Source organism: Sus scrofa, chromosome 14, assembly GCF_000003025.6.
Source record: "Sus scrofa isolate TJ Tabasco breed Duroc chromosome 14, Sscrofa11.1, whole genome shotgun sequence".
NCBI lineage: Eukaryota > Metazoa > Chordata > Mammalia > Artiodactyla > Suidae > Sus > Sus scrofa.
Genome location: NC_010456.5, coordinates 115,041,763 through 115,064,308, shown reverse-complemented (window position 1 = coordinate 115,064,308; position 22,546 = coordinate 115,041,763).

The following is a 22,546-nucleotide window of genomic DNA, read 5'->3' as shown; positions in this document are numbered from 1 at the left end:
AATTGTTAAGTCAAATCTGAGAGAGAGGAAAAAAAAAAAAAATGTAGTCCAAGGAAAATTTGTCGTGGTGCAACACAGGAAGCCCAGCAATCGCTGAATAAGATTGTATTGGTCCAGAAGTTTGCCCTCGCTGAATGCTGGGCAGCAGTATCCTTAATCTAAAATAATCCTTTCCTGTGTGCTGCCGTTCTGATGCTGCGCAACAACAAAGTTAATTAAATTGGGTGGAGCACTAGGTTTAGGAGAAGACAGTTGAGTAATTTCTGAGTCACGTGGAAGTTGGAAATTTTAAGGATCCAATGTTTTGAATCCTAGCGAATGGCCAATTTAAACGTTGATACTGTGTTTCACTAAAATAATAATGGTTTAGAAGTAGCCAGTACCCGGTAGGAATTTAAGGTGTCCTGAACAGTGGAATATAAATACAGATCCTGAAGACGATATAATGCAGTGTTAGGGATGTAAATGTTGGAGTCCAGTTGCCTAGGTTCAAATCTCAACACCATTATTTTGTGTTCTTTGTAATGTAGTGTCTCTGTGCCTCAGTTTTTTCATCCATAAAGTGGGGATAATAGTATCAACCTAGATACTGGAGAATTAAGTGAGAACTCATGACAGGGTGAACAGCAGTAGGAAACACTCATTAGTTGTTATGCTACATATGTGACTACGTTCACCATTCCCTAATTGAGTTAAAGGAATGCATCATAAAATTCTTTCACATTCACTTATTTACCCAAAAAGGGCCACGTATTATTTAAAAGATGCTCTGGTCTATAGGATCTCTCACAGTTGAAGCCACAAATAGAAAACTTGAAGCTTCCATGTATAATTAATAATGCATTCCAATCCTTCTAATAGTATCAAAATTACATAAATTAATCTCAAGGAATTTACAAAATGAGAGAACTCATGATTTTGTGACATAGGTGTTATTCACCTCAGCAAGCCACAGGTCTCAGTCTGTACATTTATTTCTCCCTTTAACTCATCCATTGGCATCAGTTACACTGAAAAAGGCAGATTTGCCCTGACAGTAGAAGCCCAGTGCACACTCTGCATATTCTTTACACCTTAGGGCATAAGGTTGGGTTGTTTTTTTAATTCCCTAAAATCAGCTGCTCCAGAAACCTTTTATCATTACAACCTAAGCTTAGAGCTGTGTTTTTGCTGGCTCCAAAAACGAAAACAACATCTTGCCTGGCAAATTTCTGACTTGCTTATTATGTGAACTGGTATATTAAATGGAATTGTTTTGGCCAGATTTTCAAAGAACTTCAGACCAAGTACTCAGAACAATCTGTATTTCACAATTGTGCATTTGTTGACCTACATTTCTGACTTCCATGTGTTGTTAGAATCGAATGATCTTCCCGTGTTTAAGTTTGCATTTACTTAACACCTTCACATACCGAAATACTCTCAATTTAGTAAGGGATCTAGAGTATAGCCCTTATAGTTTTCATTGTTTGTGTAGACAGAGCCTCGCAACCATTTCCTTGTCTTTAAGAGCTTGAAATCTGCTGGAGTTTGTTGTTTCTGAACTAGGACATTGTATATTTCAAATGGAACTCTTCAGGCAGGGAAGAATGCTGCCCCAGAGAGCTTGAAGGCAAGGACTCTTAATTCCACCTTAGAGAACAATTTAGAAAAGAGAATTCAATGATAATAGTAATTAATATTAACCTAAGGCAGGCTTTTTCTCTGTTTTTAAATTTCCTCAGTACCCAAGGCTACTGTTCGCCACATTGTTGTTCATTGGGGAGTGGTAAAACACTTCTTCCATTCATTCTTGTCTGTGATTATTGTTGGTGGAATGATGACATAAACCTAAAAGCCTTTATGAGGGTTTTTTCCTTTTTTAATAGCAAGAAGAGAATAGTGAATAGTCTCTGTCTCTGACTCTGTCTCTCTCCCTCTACTTCTTTTTCTAGCTCTCTTTCTCCATACAAACACATACACACACGTGCACACACACAAAAGCCACAATTTAAATTCTATTGCAGTGGATTTTTTTTTTTTAATTTTTGGCTTTAACATTACTTTAAAAATCTTAACAATAATCTCTGGATGTCCTAAATTCCATTCCTTTGACTTTTCTGTATTGACAAAAATGTTAATATCGTGTAGACATAGCTGGTATCCACAGGTATTTTTTTATTTGTCTTTTATTTATTTATTAATTTATTTTTGGGCTGCAGTATGCAGCAGCTTGATGTGGGATTTTGGTTGCCAGACCAGGGATTGAACCCAGGGCATAACGGTGAAAGTGCTGAGTCCTAACCACTAGACCACCAGGGAACTTCCTTCATAGGTATTTTTTAAAACAATTAAACTGTAAGTACACACCCTTTTTTTTTCTTTTTGGCTGAACCCACAGCATGTGGAGGTTCTTGGACCAGAGATCGAACCCATACCACAGCAGCAGCCCAAGGTACAGCAGTGACAACACCCAATCCCTAACTGGCTGTGCCACAAGGAAACTCCAAATACGCACTTTTAAAACCAGAATTAAAATCCACTTGGGTGGAGAATTGTGTAAAATCCACATGATTTAAGTTGATTTATAAAGTCCATCGGGACAAGTTCAACTAAATTTATAAAACTCACAAAATCTACTAAATTCTCTCAACTGGCTTTCTATATTTCTTATGACCTTGGGATATAAGTTGAAAATCACCTTCAAAAACTCTCCTTTAGGTTTCTCTTGCCATGAATTAAGTCTCATAGACTATCCATGGTGAAGAGGTATCTTAGTGCTGTCATCTCATAAATTTCCTTTTGAGTAATTGTCAAATTCTATTTCTTTTTTCTATTACCAAAATATCTCATATGGAATTCTATAATGTGTAATTGATTTACTTGTAGAAACATTTGAAGACTTTGTTATCATAGGGCCACCTTTGAGGGTAAACTGTTTAGTATCTTTTAGCCAAGTTATACAAGAAAGGATTTTATTTTCAACTTCAAAATGAAAGAGCCCTTGACTTAGTTCTTAGGCATGCCTGAGTGATGGCCTCACTGAGTAGGATGGCTACTTCAAGCCTGCAGATATGGGGAGGATCAATATTATTTGTATGATAAAAACCCATTCACCACCAGGAAACCGGAGAATGTATCTGGTAACTAATACTGGGGGCAATATACTGAACAAGAACCTAAAGAGTTCCTTTCAGTCAAAATTCCTGTTGTTTTATTATGTTAGATGCCAGCACTTTGTCAAGTCCATTAGAGACTAGAGAAGCAAGAGTGTCTATGACTCACTGCTATTAAGTGGGGTGTGTTCTCTTAAAGAAGAGTAGAGTGATTCAGGTTAGATTAATAACAGTGAGGAAGAGGGTAGGTGTGGGTGAATGGGAGGGTTGTGGCAGAGGAGTTAGATTGTGGAAAAGTAATGAATAAAAGTATTGCTCAAGGTCACATTTCACTAACTCAGAAATGTCACCTCTGCATTCATTTGGAAGAAAAAAGTCAATAGATGTCAGCAAATCCTTAAGCAACAGAATATGTCTTATAATCATCTTTAACCACCTGAAGTTTGAGAGATAATAACTCCCAAGATAATTCCACAGTATTGAAATCTGTTTGAAGTGCTGGCAAAGAAGTCAACTCAGTTTTCTACCCTTGCCTCTCATTACTGTTTTAGTCTTGAGAATTATAAAAGGTTTCTTTTAGGTGATGCTTTTTAAATGGGGGATTGTGTCTAATTAGTACCAGGAAAATAAGAAGTTAAGAGACCCTTCTATCCTGTCCTAGGACACTTGGTCTTTTGGCCTCTGCTTTTCCATTCCTTGGCAAACTTTGACGATAAGCATAGTAGTAATGTAAATTTGTGAATTAGGAATTTTCTGGCCCAGTTCAGGATCTAAGAGCTAGAATGAAACTTAGTCCCTTTCCCACCACTCCCTAAGGCAACATAAAACATCTTGGGGATTTTCATCATGGACCTTTACGAGCAGCACCAAAACCACTGAATGCAGAGCCCCTGACCTAGAGGTTTGATCCCCAGGGAGAATCTCTTGGAGAGGCATGTGTTGGTGGCAGCTTGAGCAAAGCCAGCTCTTGATCCTCTCCCTTCTACCTCCAAGGTCATGCCTACTGCCCACTACCTCCACACCATGTCTAAATTACATCACTTGTCAATGATATCAACATTACCCTGGGAGTTTCCCTTTGTGGCTCAGCAGTTAATGAACCCAACTAGGATCCATGCAATGTGGGTTCAATCCTTGGCCTTGTAGATATTGCTTCCACTCAGTGGTTAAGGATCCAGCTTTGCCATGAGCTGTGGTGTAGGTCCCAGACGTGGCTCAGATCCAGTGTTGTTGTGTGTTTCTTTGGCTGTGGTGTAGGCTAGCAGCTACAGCTCCAATTTGATCCCTAGCCTGGGAACCTCCATATGCTGTGCGTGCGGCCCTAAAATAGCAAAATTATCCATCTTGGAAAAGAAGCATAGAATACAACCTACATTCACCGTGATATGATTCTTCAAGGCTTCACCCAACTATTTAGAATTTGTTAACTCAAGATTAAGACAGATAATATTTTTCCTTTAACAATGTACATCTTTAGCTCAAACTCTTCCCAACCCTTCCCCAAATTCACCCTTATGTGCTACTCTGCTTATAATTGTAGCAGCTCTCAAGTACCTATATCATCTCAGTTATTCTCAGTTATTTTTCACTTGATATAAGTGACTAGCTCTGGATCAAAGTATCCTTTTCTTACAGCCACTTTTTTTTTTTTTAATCAAGGGACGTTCACTTAATTTTTTGCCAGTACTCCATAGTATATGGGAATGATGGCTTACTGTATCTCCTACATTGTACTGTTTATGATCTGCCTCACACTTTTTTTTTTTTTTTTTTTGTCTTTTTGTTATTTCTTGGGCCGCTCCCACGGCATATGGAGGTTCCCAGGCTAGGGGTCAAATTGGAGCTGTAGCCACCGGCCTACGCCAGAGCCACAGCAACGCGGGATCCGAGCAGTGGCTGCAACCTACACCACAGCTCACGGCAACGCTGAATCCTTAACCCACTGAGCAAGGGCAGGGACCAAACCCGCAACCCCATGGTTCCTAGTCGGATTCGTTAACCACTGCGCCACGACGGGAACTCCTGCCTCACACTTTTTAATAACTCATGGATCTATGTATGCCCTTTAATGAATTCTGGATATTGAAAACACAACATCATCTGTGGAAGATCTGCTGGGAGTGAAATTCACATCAAGTGCAAGAATAACACTCACCAACAAAGATGGTCCTTTCAACTTTTGAAAGCCTTTCATTTTGCATATACCATTCCTTGGTATCAAAGAACACAGGTTTCAGTTTTGGACAGGCACCTAATCACGTCCACATTTGTTAAGCAAATTCCTAAGAAACTATAAATTATAAACCACCCATAGGTTTTTTTTTTTTTAAAAAAAAAGCATTACTACAGATTGGCATTATCTGAAATGCTTTCCTAGCCAAACTTTGGGCCACTGAAATAGGGTATTTTGAACTTGCATGTACAAGTTTAAGATTTTTGTAAAGCTGCCAAATCTTTAATATAACAATAATTAGCATAAAACTTGTGCAATTAAGTTGTCCCTAAAGGAGTGAGTTTGAATCTTCGGCAAAATGTTTCTCTTTTTTAAAAATCAGGAGTTCCCGTCGTGGTGCAGTGGTTAACAAATCCGACTAGGAACCATGAGGTTGCGGGTTCGGTCCCTGCCCTTGCTCAGTGGGTTGATGATCCGGCATTGCCGGAGCTGTGGTGTGGGTTGCAAACGCGGCTCAGATCCCGCGTTGCTGTGGCTCTGGCATAGGCCAGTGGCTGCATGGGAACCTCCATATGCTGTGGGAGCGGCCCAAGAAATAGCAAAAAGACACAAAAAAAAAAAAAAAAAAAAAAATCAGTTTCCCAGTACATATTGCTTCCACTCAAAGCTGTTTTCCTCAGGGTTTTGAAGGTATGTAAAGCTGACTTTCTTTTATTCCAATAATAATCTACAGGGAGAACCATTTATTTTCAGCCACTAATGTAGCTGAAAAGTGGCCTTTGTACACTGGCACCAACTAAGTCTCAGAGACAGAGTTTTGGGTGGTGGAGCAGAAAGAACAGCTTTGTTGTTTTGCCGGCTAAAGGAGAACACAGCAGGCTAACGCCTAAAACTTGTGTCCTGTCTTGAGAGGGGATAGTAAGGGGTTTTATAGGTTTAGCTCAGAAGGCAGAGTTATTGATTAAGGTGTTTATATTATTCTTCATTCATAGATCATGTCGAAGTCATCAAATCTGGTGTCTGTCAGTCACTCCAGTGATGGTTTCTGGTTGTCCTTGGTGTTATTTTTCTTTGACCTTTTCTCTGGAAAGAAGATTGCTTACAGGGAAGGAGTGTTAGGGAGTGTTTCAGTTACAAAAGAAAACACTAGGTGCAATATAAATCTAACTGGAAAGTAAACGTTAGTAGTAAGTTAGTGGGCCAAGGCAGGGCACAACAAAATGGAGACTGTTTTAACTAGTTTTTAGCTGCAACAATATTTCCTGATCATTAATCCTTGAGTCAGCCTTTTGAGACTGAGGGGAGGTTTGGGAGGCTAAAGGAAAAGACTTTTACTTTAAAACACAAAGATTTAGGGTCTGGTACATGGTTTCACTAGTTTTTAGGATGAATCAACCAACCATTTTTACCCACCAGTACAATCGTATCTGTTATGGATGCTTTCTATTTTATAGTTTGAAAAAAAATCAGGCTTACTGCTCCCCTCAATCTAGAGAGAATACTTACATGCTTAGAATGGGATGACGGCCCCAAAATAAACTCTAGGAAGGGAATTCATTTCAGAAAAAGAAATTCATGGATATCAAAGATGCAGTGAGCCAGTACCTGAAGTGACTTCATTTTAAGGAGTGAAAATAACATGTTATCACAGGTTTGAAAGACTACAGTAGGTAAGAATTATGTGGACTATTGAGAATACTTACCGAGGCTGAAATTGGACATTTACATACTAATTAGCAGCTCTCAAGGCAAGTCTTACACACCCATCACCTTTCAATCAATCAACTGCTCAGGCCAAGATTACAGGAAGCTTTCCCGGACCACTGCATTCTTAGCCTGAAGCTGTCCTCAAGAGCTCAAAATTCACTACCAAGAATTAGGCAAGAGGAGAAGAGAAGGAGAGGGAAAGGGACAGGAGACAGACATCTTTGCTATGTGTTTCTTACCCTTAAAAAAAAAGGTAGAACAAAACTCCTATTTTAAAACACATTTAAAAAAAATAACTGATTACTGATTACGCCAGTACTACAAATTATTCTGCAAATTTAAGCTAGATTTTGAGGTCCAAACAGCAGATTAAACACCGTGAAACCTGGGCTTATTTAATAGAGGTTAAATTCTGAGAAAATCATTTCTTAACAAGAAAGGCATGCTTCATGTTCTAAAGTTCTCTTGATATAATTGACTAAAAAGTATTATGGAAGTTCAAGATTTTATGATTAATGTAAACATGCGTTTTAGTAGACATACATGTACTTTCTTAGGACTGATAGAGTACTGTAATAATCAGGTTAAACTTGATTATACCTTGTAAGATAAGCCACATTTTACAGTAGGTGAAGTTTTAAATGAGTAAGGCTATAAAGCCACAGACCTCACTTACCTGACTTTTCTTTGGCCTGCTAAATCTTTTCTTTGCTGATTTTTGTTGCTATATGCAGTGAATTGGGAATGAAGTGGGCTGTGGTCACAAACTGAAGGCGAGGTTACTTAAATCTGTACTAAACATGACATAATAACGGGTTGTCAGTTTAAATTGGGGAAAATGGGGAAGCCACTTGGGGTTTGTGTTTGAATGCAAGTTTTGGTGAATACAAATGACACATTAATGTTTACAACTCTTTTTCTTAGATTCACCCATTCCAGTGGAAATTATGGCTCCAGCAGGGATTAGGACTGAATCAGAGAAGCTAAATTTTTCCTAACCCTGCTACCGACAACTAATGAGCTATATGAGTGGCAGGTTCAGTTAACTTCTGTGGTCTCAGCTTTCCTCATCTATAAAGTGTAGAGAGAAAGATCTTTTCCAGCTCTGAGTTTCTCTAATTCCAGTTTTGGTACATTTCGGTATAGCTGAAATTATCAGTCCCCACCATTTACTTAGTTCATAGAGAGTTAGAATTGCAGATAAAATTCCCCATAGAAACAACTATTATGATGATACTATGGAAGATGTGCTAGGTGCTGAAGATGGAAAAGTAAATACATTTTTCTGAGTTTACAAAAACAAATTGGACACATTGATATTTACCACATAGAGTCAATCAGCACAAACCCTGGGGAAAATGGTTACTATACAGAAGACTTTTTCTTCAGTGACATTTCCTTCCTCTTAGCAGTCCTTCCACATCATCTGATCTCACTCTCCCAAGGCCAGGCCTTCAGGCTAACTCCCATGACCCACCACTTGCCATTGCAGGACACATCCTAGGTACTCTGCTTACTTCTACTGTCATTTTTCTGGAATTCACACCCTTGCCTTCATTAACATTTGATGCTCACCATAGGTGCTTAACAAATGTGTTGCATATGAATGCAAAATCGTACAGCCTCTGTGGGAGACAGCATGGTAGTTCTTCAAAATATTAAGTACAGAATTACCATATTTTGAGCTATTAGAAAAAAAGTATATTAGTCTCCTCCACCTATCTCCACTCCTCTAGAGACAGGAGAGGAGCTGGAAATGGAGTTAATAATCGATCATGCCTCCATGAGGAAGCTGCCATTAAAATCCCAGTTAGTAGGGGGATCAGAGAGCTTCTAGTTTTATGAACATAGCCACACACCAGGAAGGTGACACACCTTGACTTGACAGGGACAGAAGCTTCTGTGCTAAGGACCCTCGCAGACCTTGCCCTACGTATCTGTCTCTTCATCTGGCTATCCATCCATATGGTTTATCATATCCTTTAATAAGCTAGTAAACTTGATTCCCTGAGTTCTGTGAGCCACTCTAGCAAATAATCAAATACATGGGGGAAGAGGTCATGGGAAACTCCAAAGTGTAGCCAAGTGGGACAGAAGTTGTGGGTAACCTAGGAACCTCCTCATAGCCTTTGGCATCTGAAGTGGGGGAACAATCTTGTGGAACTGAGCCCTTAATCTGTGGGATCTGATGCTCTCTCCAGGTAGAGAGTATGGTAGTGGTATGAGAGTAAAGGAGAGACACAGGAGGAAAGATGGGATTTTTTTTTTTTCCAAACACATAGGATGCAACAATTCCACTTCTTGGTATAAACCCAAAAGAAATGAAAGAGGGACTTGAACATATTTGTACACCAACGTTCATAGGAACGTTATCCACAAATAACCAAAAAGTGGAAACAACCCAAATGCCCATCAGCAGATGAATAGGTAAACAAAATGTGGTATACACATGGTGTGGTATTCCATACAAGTACAATGGGATGTTACTTAACCTTACAAAGGAAAGAAATTACAATATCTTCCACAACATGGATGAACCTTGAAAACATTATGCTAACTGAAATAATGCAGACACAAAAGGATAAATGTATAAATCCACTTATATAAGATACCCAGGACAGTCAAATTCATAGAGACAGAGGCGAATAATGGTTACCAGGTGCTGGGGGCAGGGAAGGGAATAGAGAATTTTTGTTTAATGGGTACAAAGTTTCAGTTTGGGATGGTCAAAGTTCTGGAGATTGATGGTGATATGGTGATATCTGCACAACAAGGTGAATGTACTTAATGTTACAGAACTATACACTTAAAAATGGTTGATGGGGTAAGTTTTGTTTTATATATAATCCCCCCCCCAAAAAAAATCCTAGGGAAGAATATTCTCTGGCATAACTGATCTTAATATTGAAAAGCTTCTCTGACGAGAAAATGGTTCCTCAAATCTAATCTAAACCTTTCAGGGTATGTCTTATTATTTCTTATTGTTGCTTCTGCCATTGGATCAAGAAAGGCTACTTCCACCACAGTGGAAACAAACACCATGCTCCCTTTATGGGTGAAGACACCAGCCTTCTTTGGACACCTGCCTTTGAGTTGAGATGGGATGGGTTTTTGTTTTTTCTTCCCCTTACCCAGACCTCTTGTAAGACAGCATAATTTTCAGTCTGGTTAAAGTCAGGTCCATGGAAATCTCAGAGAACTTCAGCTTCAGGGAAATAAGCCAGGTGATGCAACAAGAAATGAATATATGTTCTGCTGCTTCAATTCTGTTAATTGTGCTGTATACCAGTACAAACTCTGGAAAAAAAAAAAGCTGAGATTACTCTTATTTTGTTCCAATTATTCATTTTACTTACCTAAATATGTCTTGTCTCTCCCCTCTCCTCTTCAACATCACTGCTACTGCCCAGTGTGTCTGACCTGGATGCCAGCAAGAGCCTCCTGACTCCTAGACTTGTGCCCACCCCACTTTCCCTGCGCATCTCATCTCCCATGCCCATCTGTTCTATAAATCCTGTCAGGACAATTGTTCCAAACATCCCAGCACGTACCCTGTACATAAGCCTTCTCAAATCAAGTACTTGCAAAATTCCCACAACAGGCAAGACTTCTTATCATCTTACTCGGTGGTTCTACCTAGAAAATACAGGCGCCAGTGAATGCACACACACCTACCAACACATACACACCACCATCTGCCTAATTTCTACTCCTACCTAGAATCAAGGGTCAAAATCACTACTCCTTTTCTTTCCAGTGGGCCGCGTTCTTTTCCCCCACCCCTTCAGGTCTTCCAGCTAGAGTTAAATGCTTTTCCTCTTTTATAGCACCCTATAGGCATTATAATACATATTTCACCATGAGCAATTTGAGAGCATGGACATGTCTTTAATCTGTATCCCCAGCACCTGCACAAAAGGCTTAGCAGATTTGGGGGTGTCATTTGGGAGATAAAGTACTAAGAGTACAGGAAAAATGCTTAGGGAGTCCCCAAAAGGTTAGGTCAAGGAAGACTTCATGAAGGAAAAGAAAGGTATTTGAGGCGTATTTTTTTTAATTGAAGTATAGTTGATTTACAATGTTGAGTTAGCTTCTGGTTACAGCAAAGTGATTCAGTTACACATATTCTTTTTTATATTCTTTCCAATTATAGGTTATTACAACATATTGAATATAGTTCCCCATGCTATACAATAAGGTCTTGTTTCTTTCATATATAGTAGTTTGTATCTGCCAAACCCAAACTCCTAATTTATCCCTCTCCATGTGTTTACCCTTTGGTAACCATAAGTTTTTGAAGTCTGAGTCTGTTTCTGTCTTATAAAAGTTCATTTGCATCATATTTTAGATTCCACACAAAGGTACTATCATTTGATATTTGTCTCTCTGATTTTCTTCATTTAGCCTTATCATCTCTAGGTTTATCCTTGTTACTGAAAATGGTGTTATTTTATTATTTTTTGTGGCTAAGTAGTTTTCAATTGAATATATGTGCCACATCTTCTTTATCCATTCCTCTGTCAATAGACATTTAGATTGCTTCCATGTCTTGGCTATTGTGAATAGTGCTGCTATGAACATTGAGGAGCATGTAATTTTTTTGAATTATGGCTTTCTCTGGATATATGTCCAGGAGTGGAATTGCTAGATCATAGGGCAGCTCTACTTTCAGTTTTTGGGGGAACCTCCATACTGTTTTTCAAAGTGGCTGCACCAATTTACCTTTCTACCAACAGCATAGGGAGGGTTCCGTTTTCTCCACACCTTCTCCATCATTTGTTAATTGTAGACTTTTTTATGATGGCCATTCTGCCCAGTGTGAAGTGGTACTTCATTGTAGTTTTGATTTGCATTTCTCTGACAGTTAGTAGTGTTAGACTGTTGGCCATCTATATGTATTCTTCAGAGAAACATCTGTTTAGGTATTCTGCCCATCTTTTCCTTATTGGATTGTTTGTTTTTTGATATTAAGTTGTGTAAGCTGTTTATATATTTTGGAAATTAAGCCCTTGTCAGTTGCATCATTTAGAAATATTTTCTCCCACTCCATATATTGACTTTTGCTCTGTAAAATTTAAAAGTTTGATTAGGTTTCATTTGTTAATTTTTGCTTATATATCTATTGCCTTGGGAGACTGACATAAGAAAACATTGGTACTGTTGAATGTTTTGCCTATGTTACCTTCTACGAATTTCATGGTGTCATGGTTTATATTTAAGTCTTTAAGCCATTTTGAATTTATTTTTGTGAATGATGTGAGGGTGAATTCTAACTTCACTTATTTACATGTAGCTGTCCAGCTTTCCCAACACTACTTGATAAAGAGACTCTTTTATCTGTTGTGTATTCTTACCTCCTTTGCTAAAGATTAATTGACTGTAGGTGTGTTGATTTATTCCTGAGCTCTCTCTTCTGCTCCATTTGTCTGTTTTTGTACCAACACCTCATTGTTTTGTTTACTGTGACTTTGTAGTATTGTTTAAAGTCTGGTAGGGTTATGCCTTCAGCTTTGTCCTTTTTCCTCAGGATTGCTTTAACAATTCTGGGGTTTTTATGGTTCCATATAAATTTTAGGATCATTTGTTTTAGTTCTGTGAAAATTGTCATAGATAATTTAACAGGGATTGCATTAAATCTGTAGATTGCTTTGGGTAGTACGGCCATTTTAAAATATTAATTCTTCCAATCCAAGAGCATGGTATAGCTTTCCATTTCTTTAAGTTATCTGCAGTTTCCTTTATCAATGTTTTATCGTTCTCAGCATATGTCTTTAACCTCCTAAGTATTTTATTCTTTTTGATATGATTTTAAAATGGATATTTTTATTTTCCCTTTCATTGTTAGTGTAAAGAAATGCAAAAATATCTTTATGTTAATCTTTTATCTTGCTACCTTGCTGAATTTATTCATCAGTTCTAGTAGTCGTTTTTATTTTTTGTGAAATCATTAGGGTTTTCCATACATAGTATTGTCATCTGCACATAATGACAATTGTACCTCTTCCCTTCCAATTTGGATATCTTTTATTTCTTTTTCTTGTGATTCCTGCAGCTAAACCTTCCAATACCTGTTGAATAGAAGTAATGAGAGTGGGCATCCTTGTCTTGTTCCAGATTTTAGTGGAAAGGCTTTCTTTCGTTCTTTCTTTTTTTAAGGCTTTCAACTTTTAACTGTTGAGTATTACGTTGGCTGTGGGTTTGTTGTAAATAGATTTTATTATATTGAGATATGTTCCCTCTTTGCCTACTTTGGTAAGAGTTTTTATCATGAATGGATGTTGAATTTTATCAAATGCTTTTACTCCATCTATTGAGATGGTCATGCGGTTTTTGTCATTTCTTTTGTAGATGTAGTGTATCACATCGATTACTTTGCATATGTTGACCCATCCTTGTGATGCTGGGATGAATCCAACTTGATCATGGTGTATGATCTTTATCAATATGTTGTTGGATTCAGTTTTCTAATGTTCTGTTGAGGATTTTTATATCTATTTTCACCAAAGATATTGGCCAGCAATTTTCTTTTTGGTATTGTCTTTGTCTGGTTTTGATATCAGGGTGATTGTGACTTCACCGAATGACTTTGGGAGTATCCCCTCCTCTTCAATCTTTTGAGAGATTGAGAAGAGTCAGTATATGTTTTTCTTTGGATGTTTGGTAGAATTCCCCAGTGAAGCCATCCAGTCCTAGACTTTTGTTTGCAGGAAGTTTTTTTTGTTTGGTTTGGTTTTTTGTTTGTTTGTTTGTTTTTGGTCTCTTTCTTTTTTTTGCCATTTCTTGGGCCACTCTCACGGCATATGGAGGTTCCCAGGCTAGGGGTCCAATCGGAGCTGTAGCCACTGGCCTACACCAGAGCCACAGCAACGTGGGATCTGAGCCATGTCTGTGACCCTACACCACAGCTCACAGCAACGCCAGATCCTTAACCCACTGAGTGAGGCCAGGGATTGAACCCGCAACCTCATGGTTCCTAGTCGGATTCATTAACCCCTGCGCCACGACAGGAACTCCAGTTTGTTTTTGTTTTTTAATTAATGATTCTATTTCACTTCTAGTGATTGGACTATTCAAATTATCTATTTCTTCTTGATTCAGTTTTGGTAGGCTGCATGTTTTTAGAAACTTGTTCATTTCTTTTAGGTTGTGGAATTTGTTGGCATATGATTATTCATAGTGTTTGCTTATGTTTTTTTTGTATTTTTGTGATATTAATTGTTATTTCTCTTCTTTCATCTCTAATTTTGTTTATTTGAGTTCTCTCTTCTTGGCGAGCCTGGCCAGATGTTTGTTCATTTTGTTTACCCTTTCAAAAAACCAGCCTTTATTTTTATTGATTTTTTTTCTATTTTTATCTCTATTTTATTTATACCCTCTCTGGTCTTTATTATTTCTTTCCTTATGCTTATTTTAGGTTTTGTTCATTCTTCTTTTTCTAATTCTTCTAGGTGGTAGGTTAGGTTCTTTATATGATATTTTTCTTGTTTTTTGAGGAAGGCCTATACTGCTATCATCTTCCTCTTAGGACTCCTTTTGCTGCATCCCATAGATTTTGTATGGTTGTGTTTTTCATTGTCATTGTCTCAAGGTATTTCTTAAATTTCCCCTTTGACTTCACCATTGACCCATTGGCTTTTTATTAGCATGCTGTTTAGTCTCCATGTAATCATTTTTTCTTGTTTCTCTCTCTGTGGTTGATTCTAGTTTCATGCCATTGTGGTCAGAGAAGATGCTTGAAACAATTCCTATCCCTTTAAATTTGTTGAGTCTTGTTTTGTGCCCTGATATGTGCTCCATCCTAGAGAATGTTCCATGTGCACTTGAAAAGAATGTATATTCTGGGGGTTTTTTTAAATGTAAAATCCTAAAAATATCAATTGAGTCTAGTTATTCTATTGTGTTGTTTGGATCTCTGTTGCCTTATTGATTTTATATCTGGAAGATCTGTCTGTTTATATGAATGAGCTGTTAAAGTCTCCTATTATTATTGTATTCCTGTCAGTTTCTCTCTTTGAGTCTGTTAGTATTTGTTTTATGTATTAGGTGCTCCTATATTGGTGCATTTATGTTAATTAGTGTAATATTCCCTTCTCATATTGATATATATATATATATATTTTTGCTTCACATGTGGCATGCAGAAGTTCTTGGATCAAGGATTGAACCCACACCACAGCAGTGACACAAGCCACAGCAGTGACACCAGAACCATAGCCCATTTGGTATGGCCTTTGTTTTAAAGTCAATTTTGTCTGATACAAGTATTGCTACCTCCACTTTCTTGTCATTTCCACTTACATGAAGAATCTTTTCCCATCCCCTCACTTTCAACCTATGTATGTCCTTCCTCCTAGAGTGGGTCTCTTGTAGGCAGCATATTGTAGACTCTTGTTTTATTATCCAATCTGCCACTCTTTGTCTTTTGACTGGAGCATATACTACATTGACTTTAAGATAATTATTGATAAGTATTTATTTATTGCCATGTTAAACTTTGTTTTCCATTTGATTTTGTATTTTTTCTGAGTTCCTTCTTGAGCTGTATTTTGTTTTCTTCACAACAATACTGATAGCATTTTCCTTCTTACTTTTCAATCAACATTTTTTAAACAACTAATTCTGTAAAATATATTCTGCAAGTATATAAACTTGATTGTAGGGCATAGATACTCCTTGGGTAATATAAGTGATAGGATTATGATTGAGAGGTTTTTGAACACCTGACTCTTTAAAGGGCTTATTGACAGGCTCACAAAATACAATGTATTGTTATTTTCCACTTTTTTTTTTTTTTTTTTTTTTTTGCTGTAGATTGGATCATAAAGAAGTATAGGTAGGAGTTCCTGTCGTGGCTCAGTGGTCAACGAATCTGACTAGGAACCAGGTGGTTGTGGGTTCGATCCCTGGCCTGGCTCAGTGGCTTAAGGATCCGGTGTTGCCATGAGCTGTGGTGTGGGTCCCAGACACAGCTCGGATCCCATGTTGCTGTGGCTCTGGTGTAGGCCAGCAGCTACAGCTCCGATTAGACCCCTAGCCTGGGAACCTCCATATGCTGCAGGTGCAGCCCTAGAAAAGACAAAAAAAAAAAGAAATATAGGTAGCAGTTAAGAGAATGGATAGCAGAATGAGAGGTATCTGGGTTTAAATCTGAACTCTTCCTTTATAAACCATAAAAGTATTTCCTCATACTATGTAAAAGAGAGTAATGATATTAAATCTAATAAAGTATTAAAAGTATTTTCTCATTAAAAGTATTTCCTCATACTATGTAAAATAGAGTAATAATCTTTACTTCATTAGATCTAATAAAGCAGATAAAGTGCTTGATACGGCACATAGCAGATAGTAACACTGCACATAATTGTAGTGAAGGTGGTGGTTCTGATGGTGAAGGTGGGGATTACCTTATAGCTGAGGATGGAGGTTTGTGGCAGGAGCAGTGCAAGAAAGCTGCTTGATGAGAGAAATAGCTTTAAATTAGTCAAAATTCCTCAAATTGTGCTTCAGTAGAACAATGATGTTCTATAAGCTGTTCTGGGGTATCTCACAGGTAAAATCAAAATTAGGGAGATATTTTCTAAATGTGTAGGGAAAATTAAAATGAGAAGTAGAATGCTTCTGATTATGTTTTTTTCTATATACTCTTCCTCACACTGCTAATGGATGACAGATAACAGAATGAATAGGTAGAAAATAAATATTAAAAGGAAACATCAGTAAACTGATTTTTTTTTGGCTAGGCCCACAGCATATGAAAGTTCCTGGGCCAGGGATTGAACCTGTACCACAGCAGCAACCTGAGCTCCTGCAGTGACAACACCAGATCTTAAACCTGCTGCACCACAAAAGAACTCCAAAATTGATTTATTTTAAATGGTTAGTAAATACTTAACAAATGTTTGCTTGCTTTTTTTTTTAAGATTCATAAACATGTAGCTTGATCACTTTCTTGCTATTATTGCTCCTAGTGACAAAATTTAATGTGGCTTTATTTCATGCTATTCTGCAAAGAGCATAACATCCCCAAATCACCATGTCATCTTCATGTTCCACCACTTGCAGAAGTACATGGTCTATTATTGTTAGCATCCCACTGTCTGAACCTTTAAGTCCTGGTTTTTAGGGCACCCTTAAGACTTTACCAAAGTATCCATGGTGAGTCCAACCATTCATCTCCTAATTTCCTCTTATATTAGAAGAGCACTGCCTTAACAAATATGTAATGAATAAGGAAAAAATTTTATGTTACACATTTCTGTTATTTATGGTAAATACTACAAATGAGTAAGTACATCTGTAATTCCTGGAGGTACTGTATATGAGGATATCCCAGCGAGTTTGGGTAAGAAATGGGAAATGTAGGAGAAGCATGTCCTGTCTTAGCCTGTATTCTTCACCAGTCATCCTCAAGAAGAGAAAACCGTGAAACTCACAGCTAATGTTGAAAAGGTAACTGCTCAAATATTGGAAAACACAAATGATTAAATCTTGACTCATCTTCCTCTCAGAACTCCTCTGAGGCTCAGAATATCTTGTCTATTACTTGTTCTTGACAAGTAGGTGAGTCTAGCACATTTCTAGGTATTGACTGGCATGACTGATTTCTGAGGTCTACAGAAAGCCAACTGCTGAGTAGACTTGGGCAGCCCTCACCTCATGCTGTGGCTACAATGTTACTTCTATGTTTATACTACGAAGTCTTCCATGTTTATTCAGAGGCATGGAAGAAAAGATTGGATTTGGAAATCTCTTTATCCAGACACAAGTAAAATGCCTCAAAGAACATGGTGTGAAATTTGGGACCCAAGTCCAGTTTTCCCAGGTAGTATCATATTGCTGAAGGCCTGGATGAATATTTCAGTTTGGGACAAGTTTCGTTTTTGCAAATAATGCTTCACCGTCCAGGACCTGTCATAATTATAATCTTAATTATTTGTATTTTTACTAATTTCTTTTCTCAAGTTCAGGCTTCATTGATATGAAGCAGAATCTGAAATGCTAAAAAAAAATTTAGGAATATAAATCTCTCTTCCTAAGGCTTCTGTAATGCAGACCACAGTTGGATTTATAAATAGAGCTTGATGGTTACCTTTACTTTTAAGGTAACAATAAGCATTTCTGTGTATTGGCTCCATATTTTTATTTTTTTTAATCCTTTTGTGAGTAGATTTTGGAGCACTTTTTTTTTTTTTTTTTTTTGTCTTTTTGCTATTTCTTGGGCTGTTCCTGTGGCATATGGAGGTTCCCAGGCCAGGGGTTGAATCGGAGCTGTAGCTGCCAGCCTATGCCAGAGCCACAGCAACACGGGATCCGAGCCGCGTCTGCAACCTACACCACAGCTCACGGCAACGCTGGATCGTTAACCCACTGAGCAAGGGCAGGGACCGAACCCGCAACCTCATGGTTCCTAGTCGGATTCGTTAACCACTGCGCCACGACGGGAACTCCTGGAGCACTTTTATGTTTACAGAAATATTTAGCAAAAAGTACAGAGTTCTCATATACCTCCTAACTTCCTCCTCCCACCCACCACACCATTTCCTCTACCATTAGCATCTAGCATCATTAGTGTGGTACATTTGTTATAATCAGTGAGGCAGTATTGATACATTACTATTAACTAAAGTCCAAAGTTTGCATTAGGATTCACTCTTTGGGATGTACATTCTGTTGGTTTTAACAAATGTATAATGACATATTCAGTTGAATGGGTACTTAAAAAATTTATTTTTAGTTTAAGTTAGTATTTGGTTTCTTAGCTTCATACAGTTTCCATAATGATTATTCTTTGTCATTGCTGATTGAGTTTGTCTTTATAATTACAATAATTGCTGATTGATTTTGTCTTTATAATTCCAAGATAGGATGTAAATTTCTTTTTATGCCATTAACCAGTAGTTTGAATTAAATAACATCGAGTTAAGGTTTTAGGGTCAAGTACTTGGGCAAAAGAAGTTGCTTCCCAGGCCTAAAACTTTAGGGATAGCCTACCTTCCACTTGTCTTTGGCAGTTAGGAGATGCATCAACATTCAGGGAAGACTTGCTATGGACCGTTGTACCCCAGCCCCCACAATGAGGATCGATGAGTCACACTCTGAATCAACCCAAGACTCAGGACAGGATGTGCAAGTTCTTACTCCTGGCACAGTCACCTCAAGAGGCTTAGTACACGTTATCATGTGAGTACCAGTCATACTCAGTCTGGAGAGGGTCTGGAAAGCAGACTTCTTCTCCACTCCTCCCCCTACATTTCCCAAAGCAGCACCTCAGAGATGACTAACATTATGACAGGAAGGGAAGATAACTGTCCTCACCTGCCTTAGTTTATAAAGAAGGAGGTAGTGGTGGCCTCTAGTAAGTACGCAAGGCTAAGGGGGGAAATGGAATAACTGGATTTTGGTCTTTAGAGTGAAATTCATTGGATGTGTAATTATGAGCACTGGATTAGAGAAAAATCCACTTTCTACTCAGTGAAAAGAACAACATACTGGGAGTGTCAACTATATATGGGAAAAAGAGAAAGCAGATTCACTCAAAGGTGTTTAGAAACAACAACAAACTTGTCACATCAACACAGTTCACAAATGGAACTGATAAAGTCAAGGATAATTTCAAAGACAGTTCAAAGCTTGTCATGAGACAGGATGGGTTTACCAACATTTAAATCAAGATAAGATAATATCAAAAGTACCAATGATATAGTCTCATTATAAATACTAATTTTGCTAAATCAGAACTTCATGAAGGATTGGATTGACATGTCATAACCCAAGGCCTTTTCTGAATACAAAATATTAAGATGATAAATAATGGGGATTTATTTAGGAAAACAAAACCATTGTTAAACACTTTAATATCTACCTGCATATCTATAAGTATGATGATAATTACCTATTCAATAAAAGAGTATCTTCAGCCACCACAATGAAGCAGTGTGTGCCTGAGTTTGAGGTACTGCAAAGCAAGAATGAATTTTTACATTCATTAATTCAGGTCTCCTATTTTATACTACTTTGCATGAAGCTCATGGGAGTTCTCAAAATATCCTGACTTATCGCTTCTCGGCCTTTTGGCTAAGATCAAGTGTAGTATCAAAATATCCTGACTTATGTTTTCCCCCATCACCAATCTTTGTTGTTTCTATCCACTAGATCATAAATATTGTTTAGAAACAGCAAATATAAGGACATCATCTTTTCTGAATACATACTTACCTAATAATACATCATGATCTGTTGGTTCAGGAGTGACAGAGAGAAAGTCCCTGAGATACACATAGGCTTCCCCATTCCGGCACCAAATCTGTCCTCTGTGAATGCTGTTGGCTGCTGTCTGAAGTGCAAGGTAAATAGAGATATGTTTAGGTAAATAGAGCTGCACAAAAATAAACACTGGTAATGGAATGTAGGGTTCATCCATGGAGTTAGTGATTTGTGGAATATCAGATTCATTTAAAAATAAGCTGTGTGCTCCTTTCATTTGCTGTGCGGTTGATATCATTTGCTTTATTAAGAATGAATGTGTTGTTCTTATCACTTGAAAATGATTCTTGCTTCTGAACTCCAAAATTTTAGGATAATCTTTTGAATCGTGTGGGGATGTACTGAACCCTAGTCTATACTGTGGCCTAATTGCCCTGTGAGCCCCATGCCTAAGCAACAGCTGAATTGTTTTCACTATTCATTGATAATAGAAACCTACAGAAAACTCTCAATATAGTTTGTACCATGTGAATAAGCATCTACGAGTGCTTGCACTGTTCTGTTTAAAAGATTGCAAAAAAGAATATGCTTCAAGGTTCTGGAGCAGGGTTTTCAGCTGGAAGTGTTGTTGGTTTTCATGTCCTGCCTCCTGTGATGACTGAGGGAGTTAGTTATATTTCAGTAAAACTCTCAAGTCCAATAGAAAAACTTCTGCCAAGGATGCCAGGAATCTGGGGTGTATAGATTGATACTCAGCATGTGAGGGCAACCACCTTAAGAATAGCAGGTACTTTCACTGGTTAAAAAAAAAAAAAAAAAAAAAAAAAAAAACAGGAGTCCTTTAAGCCTCTTTTTGGAACAAGTTTTGAAAAAAGTTTTTCTGGAAAATGCTCTTTTCATATATCTAAACACCCTTCAAAATTACCAGACGTCAGCATGATTTTTACCAAGCCCTTTACAATGACGGAATATTTTTTACACATTTCCCTGTAGGCTAGACTGTACCTCCCACAAATAAAATCAAGGAGTGCCTGCATATTGCCTTAACCTGAAAATGTCTTGGGGTTACAGTTATGACATGTCCTCACTCAAAGAGATTAGAGCATCAGACTTAAAATAAGCTGGCAACAGAACCCAAAAAGAACACATGCAAAAAGTTGTAAGACTGTAAAAACCCCAGGACCAGAAGAACAAGCAAGATCTTGTCCCTTTGCCTACCTAAGGCAAAAGAGAATCATTCCCAATGGAAAAAGAAATGAACCTCAACCCCAGATCTTCATTTCAGAGCCTCATTTTGAGAGCTCTAAAGTTAAAAACAAGTATCTAATCACACTTCTTATTTTTGCCAACTGGTCTGCAGAATCATGCTCCATAGTGGAAAACAGCCCAGCTACTCCCATCATCTGCATGTGCGGGAATGTCTGAAACATGCTCATTAATTCACTCTCTTTTCACACTCACAAAACATTGAGAGTCTAACCCAAACTGGAAGCAGTTAATACAACACTAGAAGGGAAGTGTTCTAGCTCTTCTGTGGAGGGCTCTAGATATCATCTATACCTTGTGATTTAGGGAAAACCAGTCTAAAATACCCTTCTCACCATCCTCCTCTTCTCTTCCCTCTTTGTTACTTTCATGATTTCCCCCCCTTTTTTTTAAACTATTTTTTTCCTCATACTTCTCGTCAGTTCTCTTTTTCCTCATTTCTCTCCTCATTCCACTTTGAATATTCTCTGAACCCTTACAGGGGGCTGCATCCTAGACCTCATCCTGCAGATGCAGAGATAAATGCACTGGGGTGTGACTGAGGGGAGAGAGGGGGAGGTAACAGGTCTGGTTTTCAATATGTTGAGTTTGAAGTGCCAGCAGGACATCCATGAAGGTAAACAGTAGTAAATGAGAAGAATACTAACCAGGAGCTGGAGAGAGATTTTATTGAATGTCTTTTATACTCTAGGTGCTATGTTTGCTGTTGGGAATACAGAGAAAAGGTCAAACCCAGCCCATTCCTCCGAAACCTGTAAGGAAACAAAGTGTTGGATGTGTTTCAAGAAAATTCAAGTGTTAGAGGTGCAGAAAGAAAAGTATGGGCAGGTGCTGAGGAAGTACAGAGGACAAGCGGTCAGAGGTACCACAGATGGGGGAAGGGAGTCAAGTCACACCCTCAGTTTTGTTAAGCCAGTGAGCCAGGATGGTGTCCACGGCGTTAAATTTGGGGTTGGCCCTTGAAGCTCTGTTGATATCAAATTGTTCCAGCCAGTCTTGCCCATGGAGTGTTAGCTATTCTGATTTGTGTCCTTCTTTCTCTAACTGGGTACTAATCTCTGAGTAGCAGAACAGTCTCCACCTTTATATGGGGAGGGGAAAT